Here is a 10,581-nt window from a genome sequence, read left to right as displayed (position 1 = left end):
TTCATGTTTGGCCATAGATATGCTTCTCTTATTTTGTTGTATGTTTTAACTATTCCTAAATGTCCTCGTATAATGTGATTGTTGTGATATTTCTCTAAAATCCTGTTGATTTCATCTTTTGATAAATTTACTTTAATAAAATTATTATACATTTTAATTTTGACATTTTTATCTTTAAATATAAATCGAAATATTAATAATATTTCTTCGGATTTTAATGCTTTGTAATCTTCTAATTTGGTTGGATTAGAAATATTAAATTCCTTGATATCCTTCTGTTCAGCGTAATTTAGTAACGTTTCAATGCAGCTGAAAAAATCCTTTAGTTTTACTGGCTCATTTTGTTTATTTGTTATGAGATAGATGTAATGTTATCGTCGGAAGTTGTAACGTTGTTGTTGATAATTGATCCATTGTTTTTAATATCGACGAATTTGTCATAAGCATTTCTCAATAATAACACAATCTTTTCTTCGATATTGCAATCTCCGTATTTAGTGTCGTACCTTGATAAACAATCTGCGACGACGTTCGCCTTCCCGGGTTTGTACTTGACGTCGAACTCGTACTCATCCATAGCGAGCTTCCAACGTATGTGTCTGGCCGTGGGATCCTTACAGTTATACAGATATGTCAGTGGCTGGTGGTCAGTGTAGATAATAAACTTCTGTCCATATAAATAAGGCCGAAACTGTCTAACACTCCATATGATAGCTAATAACTCCTTATCTATTATGGCATAGTTTAGTTCCGCCTTGTTAAGCTTTCTAGAAGCAAAAGCCACTGGCATCTCTCCTGCTGGACCGTCTTGAGCCAGAACCGCTCCTATGGCTTCACCGCTGGCATCCGTCGTCAAGATAAACGGTTTATCAAAATCCGGGTATTGCAATATTGGCGCCTTTATAATAGCTTCTTTTAAAAGATTAAATGCTCTATCTTCCTTTTCACTCCAATTCCATGCCTTATCCTTCCTCAGCAGTAATGTTAGTGGATTAGCAATCCTTGCAAACTCCTTAATAAATTTCCTATAGTAGCCTACCAAACCTAAGAACATTTTAACTTCTTTAGGATTTATTGGTGCTCTAAAGTTTTTTACTGCTTCCACTTTATCAGGATCTGGAGTAACGCCTTTTTCTGAAATCACATGCCCCAAATAGGTCAGCTCCCGCCTTAGGAACTCACATTTTATTGGCTGGAGTTTCAGGTTATGGTTACGAAGTTGCTCGAATACATCTCGTAACCTAGAATTGTGCTCCTGGAGTGTCTTACCGTAAACGATAATGTCGTCCATATACACTAATCCTTTAAAACCTTCGACTCCAGCCAATACCATGTTCGTTAACCTTTGCAGGGTGCTTGGTGCATTCTTAAGTCCAAAAGGCATTCTCTTGTATTGAAACTTCCTTCCGATAGCTGAAAACGCTGTCTTAGCTCGGTCTTCTTTATTCAGTTCCACTTGGTGAAAACCGCTTGCTAGGTCAAGGGTTGTGAAAAACCTCGATTGGCCTAAGTGGTCCAAAATCTCAGCTATATTAGGCAACGGGTAAGTGTCGCTGACCGTAATTTCGTTTAGTTTCCAAAAGTCCACACAGACGCGCCACCTCCTGCTACCGTCTATATCCTGTTTCTTTGGAACCACTAGTAGAGGGAAATTCCATGGGCTATCTGAAGTTTCTATTGTGGCGATATCAAGCAGGCTGGTTTTGATTTGTAAAAAACAATCGGACATGTCATATATATTTTTGATATCGAAAATATTTTTATAGTTAATAAATTTATATTTTTTTATTATGTTGGGAGTTTCTAATTAAATATATTATCATAATCATTACAACTCCCACATTGGTGACTCACGACGATGGAGATGAAGATAAAGGAGTTTTATTTTTCGAAGATTTAAGAAAAATTGATTTTGACGCAGCACCATAATCACTGGTCTTCAGTGACGACCTATAAGGTATGTCCAGTCCAATCCATCATAGTTAACGCACCTACTATCTGGATCAGACTTCCGAGGTTACTCATTTGGTATACCCAGACCTCAGTGTTTATTGCTGACAGAAAAAATAATTTGGAGCCTGAACTTTTTATTGGAATGCAATTCAACCTCTATTTCTCTGTTAACTCAACAAATCGTCTTATAATGCTACCTCCCATTATCGGTGACAACGACGAATCAAAACAAAATTTGACATAATTTATTGGATTCCACAATTCTGGACTCTTATGTCAAAGAAACCAATGATCCTGATTTGGATAAAGAGCCAACTTCTTTCTCTGATCGGAACTCATCAGATACGAATGCAACGCTTGCAGAAATGGAAACTGTACCCATAAATTATGCATTCTAAACATTAAGTTATTCTGATATAACTAATACCCATTAGATCGAGAACATTATGCAGAATATGGAGTTGATGGCAGGTCAAATCACCACATACGGTGGATCTGCTGACGAAACATGGAAATTTGTAATTGACCAGTATTACAACACTGGTCTGCTATAATCTGCTTTCCCACCACATTTTTATAACGTGTTTCCCTGTATTTTTTTTTTAAACTGTGAGATCAACACTGGGCAGGGAGTGTGTGGCGATATCAAGCAGGCTGGTTTTGATTTGTAAAAAACAATCGGACATGTCATATATATTTTTGATATCGAAAATATTTTTATAGTTAATAAATTTATATTTTTTTATTATGTTGGGAGTTTCTAATTAAATATATTATCATAATCATTACAACTCCCACACTATTATATCATTTCTCAGCATCTCTTCTATTTGTTTCTTAATTTCAGCATGCTGTGCCTGAGGGAGTCTATATTGCTTTATAAAAATAGGTTTATTACTTGTAGTTATGATCGAATGTTTTGTGGACTCTGTAAAAGATAATTTGTCTCCCTCAAGATAGAATAAATCATAAAAGTCCTCACAAATTTTTAAAATAGAATTTCTTTCATCATTTTCCATATGACTTGTTCTTATACTTTCCTTTACTCTTTTAATTCGATCAAAATTACACTTTATATTATTAGAATTTATATTCAAAATATTATATTCGGAAATAGGATTCAAATTGGGAGAGATTAGATTATTATTAACATTAACGTCATAATTATTTGTATTCAAAACTTTAATTAATATTTTACCGTCAATGGGTTTAACTAAGCAATTAGCTATATAGACTCCCTCTAGGATTTCAGCAGCCTTACAGAAGAGATCCTCTGCCTTATCTGTAGTAAACGAAACTGCCTTTTCGGTCCTAGCTGGAATCAAATGATTAACAGGAACATCTTCAAGACCATTATTTTCTTCTTCAGAAGTTTTAATATTATGTGTGGGATTTTTACTCCCTTTTTCATTGTGAGAATCTAAGTCTCTATTCATATCCGTGTCTCTATCAGTTGCGTTATCGCAGGGCCCAAAATCTGATAGTTTAACCTTTAACGCACGAACAGAATTTAATTTGTGATTTTCATCCATTGTACCATTGAGGCTTCTTGAAATATCACTTGAGAATTGTGTTCTGATTCCATCAATTCCCTTGTAGTCTGGTCTGGTATCCTGTTATGTTTATTAATATTCGGATCTAACTCTCTATTATTAATTCGCTGGTTTTTCTTCCTATTCCGACTTTGTTTGAAATTTGATAGCGCAGTGTGTTTGTCATCGCACACCATTGCCGCGTGCTCTTGACCGTCAACCTTGCGATGTGTTGTTTTTGCGGATTCAGCATTTCGCGTCTCTTGGTTATTGTTTGAACAAAAATTAATACGAATCAGTTGATTATTGACATTGATAGAAAGTGTGTTGTGTGAAAAATCTATAATGCCGTTAAATTTTAAAAGAAAATCTAACCCGATTATACCATCAGTTTCAATGCTAGTGTCACCGGAAATAACAGTGAACTTGTGCTCGAGATTGATATCGTCAAATTTTAAATTTAACGGTATCGAACCCAATGTGTGCACGTATTCTCTCTCTGAAATTCCGCGCAATCTTGGCATATTATTCGTGTTAATATAATCAGGTGAGCAAAAATTATATTTTATTAAAGAAATATCGCTTGCCTGAATCTACAATAAAAACACCTGTGTACCATTTAAGTTTAATATGACCTTATTACTCTCATTTCATAATCCTTTTGCTTGACAATCCAAAACTTCTATATACCCGAGTGCAGAGTGGTCGCTCGAACACTCGGCATCATTCAGTTTTTTTTGGCTTTTATTCTGACCGGATCGCTGTGATCTTCAGAGCGTCTTGGCTGAGGGCTAGGAGGTCGTGGTACAGACTCACTGCGTCGAGGTGGTTCGCCGACGTTCTCCATTGTTTGACGAGGCCTATGGTCGACCTCCTCCGTCTACAATTAGAGTATTGATGTCCCGAAATCTTGCATCTTTTGCAGAATGGTGCTCCGGCCTCTTTCGCTGTAGAATTAGTTGTCAGTGATTTTGTATTTCCACCGTAGTGATGTCCAGTCCTACCTAGGTTTTGTTCCTCTTGAACAGCCATCAGTACAGCATCCTCTAGATCAGCATGTCTGGCCGCTTTAATTAATATTCTGAGCTCTGGCCTAAGGCCATTAATGAATACCGTCAAAGCTAGCTGATTGTGAGCGGATTGTAATGAGCGCAATGATGCTTTATCATCTGTTTTTGATTGGTCACACATTAACCCAAGGATTTTTTCGATTTTCTCTGAATATTTTCTAACAGATTCGCCTGGCAATTGTCTTATATTGGCAAGTTCTAATTGTAATTCCGGTATAGAACGACGTTCCCCAAATTTAGAAATTAATAAGTCTTTAACTTCATCCCATAACAAACTAGCTGATTGTGAGCGGATTGTAATGAGCGCAATGATGCTTTATCATTCTGTTTTTGATTGATCACACATTAACCCAAGGATTTTTCGATTTTCTCTGAATATTTTCTAACAGATTCGCCTGGCAATTGTCTTATATTGGCAAGTTCTAATTGTAATTCCGGTATAGAACGACGTTCCCCAAATTTAGAAATTAATAAGTCTTTAACTTCATCCCATAACAAATTTTCTGTATTTCTAATATAATTAAAAGCAGACCCCTCTAATTTAGTTAAGGCTATTTTTAAAAGTTGTGAAGCTGTTGCAGAATTTGAACCTTTTCTTAACGTATCTACTGTATAAATAAATATTTAACTCTGATGGTTTCCCATCAAATCTAGGAATTAAATTTATAGCTGAATTTATTGCTACAGGGTCAATTCTTGTGTCTTTTCTCTAATCTAAACTCATCTATATTGTGTGTTGCGAACGTGGATCTTCTTGGAGAATGCGCCATTGTTTCAGAGAGAAAAGAAAAAAAAATCACTTACTTGGGGAGTAAAATCCTAGTAGTATTGTCCAAATAGCTCCGGTTGGTTTGGCTGCCACCTGTGTCCTTTGAGTCCTTCGTGCGTTTGGGGTGGAATATGGCCCTTTAGCACTTCACTGTCTCAGGAAATCTCACCGCTGTTACCATGAAATGTAACGGCGTGGTTGTTGACTTGGTTGCTTCTGGGTCCTTCTAGCTACGTAGGGGTAATCCTAGCAACCAAGCTCAACTCGTCCACAGATATACGATAAGCGGGGGGTACTGGTACTGGTTGATAAGTCTCTCGGAACGGGGTGGTTTCCTAGAGGTATTAGCTGGAAAACTTGGTGTAAATAAAATACAAGCTCTTCCGTAATTATAACCACTTTATTGAACAACACTAACAATATGACATTCAATGTCTAATAAACTAGAGTCACTTACAGTTGTCTAGGATTTTAAACTTTTACAATAACTACTCGACTATTATATACTATAATATCTGGGTCATTAATAATAAAACAAGGTGTTTTTGTAATGCACTGTTTATGGACTAAATAAATTTTATAACAAACTTACTGTTGCTGTCGCAATTGAAACAATTTTTGTTTACAATTGCGCAGGACAGTTGAATATATATATATATATATATATATATATATATATATATCTTGATATTATTTGTTTCGACTTTGATACATTATATGATACAGTTTTGCAGCCACAAGTCGAAAAATAAAACAAGAACGTAATATAAATCTTTTTAGTACGTTTCGAGCTATTCTTCTAGCTCATCATTCAGCTAAAAAACAAACAGAGTAATATCGAATGAAAGATAAAAGAAAATAAAAGAAATATAAAGTGGTAAAAAATTGTTCAAATATTAAAATAAATCAGATTACATATGTTAATTAAATTTTGATAGCTGTCAAAAAGTAAGGAAGAAGAAGTTCTCTTATTAACACAATCAGAATTTAAAAAATGAAAACAGATTCAGCAAATCTTCTCAGGTCAACATTTTGCTCAATATATAAAATGACTGGTTTTTTAGGTCAAAGTTGTGTTTAAAATTTGCATATGGTCTGAAAGCATGTTTTAATTGATTTTTATTGTTTGAATATATTTATGTTGAAGCATTCTTTTGTATATATACTGTGAACTCTCCCCAATATAGAATTTTTCACAATCATTACAATTCACCTTGTAAACGGAGTCAACAATTCTATTTTGTGGTGTTTTTGATTTTAAGGAGTATACAAAGAATTTAGAGTATTTTCAAATTTGGAAACTAAAAGAAAACCTTCTTCAGAAAATATCTTTTTAAAAAATAAGTAAAAGTGCCTAAAAATGGTAAGGAAATAATACCTTTATAACGATTTAGAAAAGATGAAGAATTTATTATTGAACTAGTATCAATAGGTAACGAAAGGTTATTATTATTAATGTTAATTTTATTATTATTTAAATACTGCATACGGGTTTTTATAATATTATAACTAATTTTAACGGATATGAATTGTCTACAAGAATTTCGCGGATTAAATCTAATTTTTGTTCCAAAATGTAATCACTTAAAAGATAGCTCTATCAATTAATGAAATAATAATAGAAATTTTGATCGAACGGGAATGAAAGGAAAAAGTTAATGTAACGACCGGACCAAGTTGGCTTTTGATACCAGTTTGTATAAATTTTGTTATTATTAAATCTAATAATTTTAATATCTAAAAAGCTAATAGAATTGTCAACCTCTTGTTCACAAGTGAACTGCAAATGTTTACTGAAAGAGTTAAAACAATTCAATGTATGGTTCATATAGTTATTATCTAAACACAAAAGAATGTCATCAACATATCTAAAATATATGAAGGGTTGAACAGGAAGTTTAGGCAAAACAGAATTTTCTAGAAGTTGTAAAGTCAAATCAGCAAGAGGGGACTAACACTAGAGCCCATTGGCAAACCAAAATCTGTGAATAAAATTTATTTTCAAAACAGAAATACGTATTACTAAAAATGAATTTTAAAATGTATTTGAACCAAAATAAGTTTATGGAAGTGTGGGGTTGGATATCATTCCAACGATCTGAGATAGCATCTAACGCTAAGTCCCAAGGAACATTAGTAAAAAAGGATATGACATCAAAACTGACAAAAGAAAAATCAGGAGGAGTTTGTAAATTATTTAGACGTTTAACTAAATTGAAAGAATTGGAAACATTAAATTCCGACAAAATGGTAACCTTAGAAAGAATAGTGCTGATGTGCTTCGTAAGTTTACTTAAAGGAGTGTTAATATCAGAAACAATAGGTCTAATAGGTAAATCTGGTTTATGAACTTTAGGAAGACAGTATAATTTAGGAAAATTAGGATGAAAAACTTTAAGGGAATATCCTAATGATTTAGTAATTTGTTTTTTGTCATTTAAATTATTAATAAGTTTTTGTGTCTGTCTATTTAAGTGATCTGTGGGATCGTTGGCCAATTCGCTATAAAAAACTTCATCCTTCAACAAGTTATATGTTTTTGAAAGATAATCTTCCTTATTGAGAACAACAGTGAGATTACCCTTGTCTGCTCTCGTAACAATAATATCAGGATTGTCCTTCAAAAATCTCTTACATAAATTCAAATCTCTTAAAACTTCAAAATTCATATGAATGAAATTTTTATTTAAATTTTTCTTTATGAAAGATAGAAGGTTCTTACAGCAAACGGATCTAAATTTAGATTCTTTTTCAACATTCTTCAACTTTAAAATACCATTCTCTAAATTACTGAGAATTTTTATAAAATTAAAGTTTGATTTAGATGGAGGAAGAGAAAATTTGGGGCCTAAAGCAAAAATATATTTTAAGTTAGAAGGAATAGGTGTATTTGAAAAATTTTTCAAGCACTTATCAATTAATTTTTCTTTTACCAGAGGAACGGAAAATTTGTTATGTTTTTCTAATAATTTATCGAATTTTTTAATATGTAACCGTTTAAGATTCAAAAAAATTCTGTCATACTTGATTTTTTCTAACTCAAAAAAATTTCAAAATAAAGGGTTCAACTATAGAATGCAAACCTTTAACCAAATCATCGATTTTGGAATTAAGAAAATGAATGTTGGAAAAACAATTTTTAATTTCCAAAGACATAGCTTCAAAACTTATACTACATAGTTTTTTGTTAAGAGTCAAAGAAGATAAATGATTAAATTTTCTCAAAATAATATTTGCATAAAAAAATTTAGGAATTAATTTGAATTTTCTACAACGTAACATAAAATTTCGTTTGTTAATAACTTTAATTAATTTTAAATTCAAAGAAGAATAACAAGAAAGTTTTAACCTGGTTTGGTATCCATAATGCAATATAATGGTATGTATAATTTTAATTCTGTTTTATTGTATTTTGTTACTTTGTTTTATTACTCTGTTTGTTTTTTAGCTGAATGATGAGCCAGAAGAATAGCTCGAAACGTACTAAAAAGATTTATATTTACGTTCTTGTTTTATTTTTCGACTTGTGGCTGCAAAACTGTATCATATATATATATATATAATAAAATTGTTTCTTGGGCATCCATCCAGTAATTAAAAAACAGTTTTAATAAAAAATGTTTTTATTTAAATAACATACGTTTCGGGTCTTGATTTGACCCATCTTCAGTGCTACAATTAAATAAATCAGAGTTTCAAATTAAAACAATATAAAAAATACATAATTAACAGACAGAAATAAGTAAAACAATGTATATGAAAAGTATATAAGAAAAACAAACATACAAATGTAAAGAAACTCACCATACAAATAAACTTTGAAAAACACACAAAAACACAAAAATTGCACAAAAAAATAAAAGTGAAAATAAAAAATTGATAAAACGACGAGTTATGAAGAATTTAAAAAATTGTAAAATTAAAATAATTGACATATTTTAATATAAAAAAGCTTATTCCAAACGTACATGTTGTTTGTTTGGAAGTTGTTTTTCGAGTATTACCTTCTATTAACAAACGATTTGATTCGGCTTCCCTTTGCTATATTTACCGCGATGCTTCAAATAATTTTTTCAATATGCGCAATACATCCTAACATTTCTTTTATGTATGTTATATATGTGTGTATTGTATATATATATATATGTGTGTAATATGTACATGTGTATGTATATATATATATATATATATGTATATATGTATATATATAATATGTGTATATATATAAATGTATGTGTATGTGTGTGTATATATGTATATACATGTATGTTGTGTATGTATGTGTATATATGTGTATATGTGCATGTATGTATATGTTTACATATATATGTTTGTGGATGTGTATGGGTATGCACATGTGTATGTATATGTATATATGTATATATATATGTGTTTACATATATGTTGTATATTTATATGGTTTACATGTGTTTGCATATATGTGTATGTGTATGTGTATACATATATACATTTATTGTTTTTACGTTTTTATATACATATATATGTTATGTTTTTATACTTTATTTTTTATATAACTTTTATCGTTCCTTAACATTTATCGTTTTTCTGTTAATATCTATACTTTTTCTTAATAATTTTCTCTTCATTCACATATTTTTTGGATTTGATTATGGATGTCTTACACATGTATATTTTTACTTAGTTCCTACTGCGCATGATCGTTGAAAACATTTTCGTAATTTGAAAACATCAAGTTTTGCGTTTAAATATAGATATATATGTTATGTTATAATTTTTCATGTAACTTTTATCGTTCCATAACTTTTATCGTTTTTCTGTTAATATCTGTACTTTTTCTTAATATTTTTCTCTTCATTCTCATATTTTTTGGATTTGATTATGGATGTCTTACACATGTATATTTTTACTATGTTCCTACTGCGCATGATCGTTGAGAAAATTTTCATAATATGAAAACATTAAGTTTTGCGTTTATATATACATATATACACGTATGTTATGTTTTATTTTTTATATAACTTTTATCGTTCCATAACTTTTATCGTTTTTTCTGTTAATATCTATACTTTTTCTTAATAATTTTCTCTTCATTCACATATTTTTTGGATTTGATTATGGATGTCTTGCACATGTATAAATTTTTTACTATGTTCCTACTGCGCATGATCGTGGAGAAAATCTTCGTAATATGAAACCACTAAAATTCTCTCTATCCCGTTCTCTCACCAATGACGATACAGTTTCCACTATTTTCCGCAAACACGTTCGCACACAT

Source organism: Ctenocephalides felis, unplaced genomic scaffold, assembly GCF_003426905.1.
Source record: "Ctenocephalides felis isolate EL2017-DRISC unplaced genomic scaffold, ASM342690v1 CF-g0.4_SCAFFOLD_02982, whole genome shotgun sequence".
Lineage (NCBI taxonomy): Eukaryota > Metazoa > Arthropoda > Insecta > Siphonaptera > Pulicidae > Ctenocephalides > Ctenocephalides felis.
Note: the sequence above shows the minus strand (reverse complement) of the source record.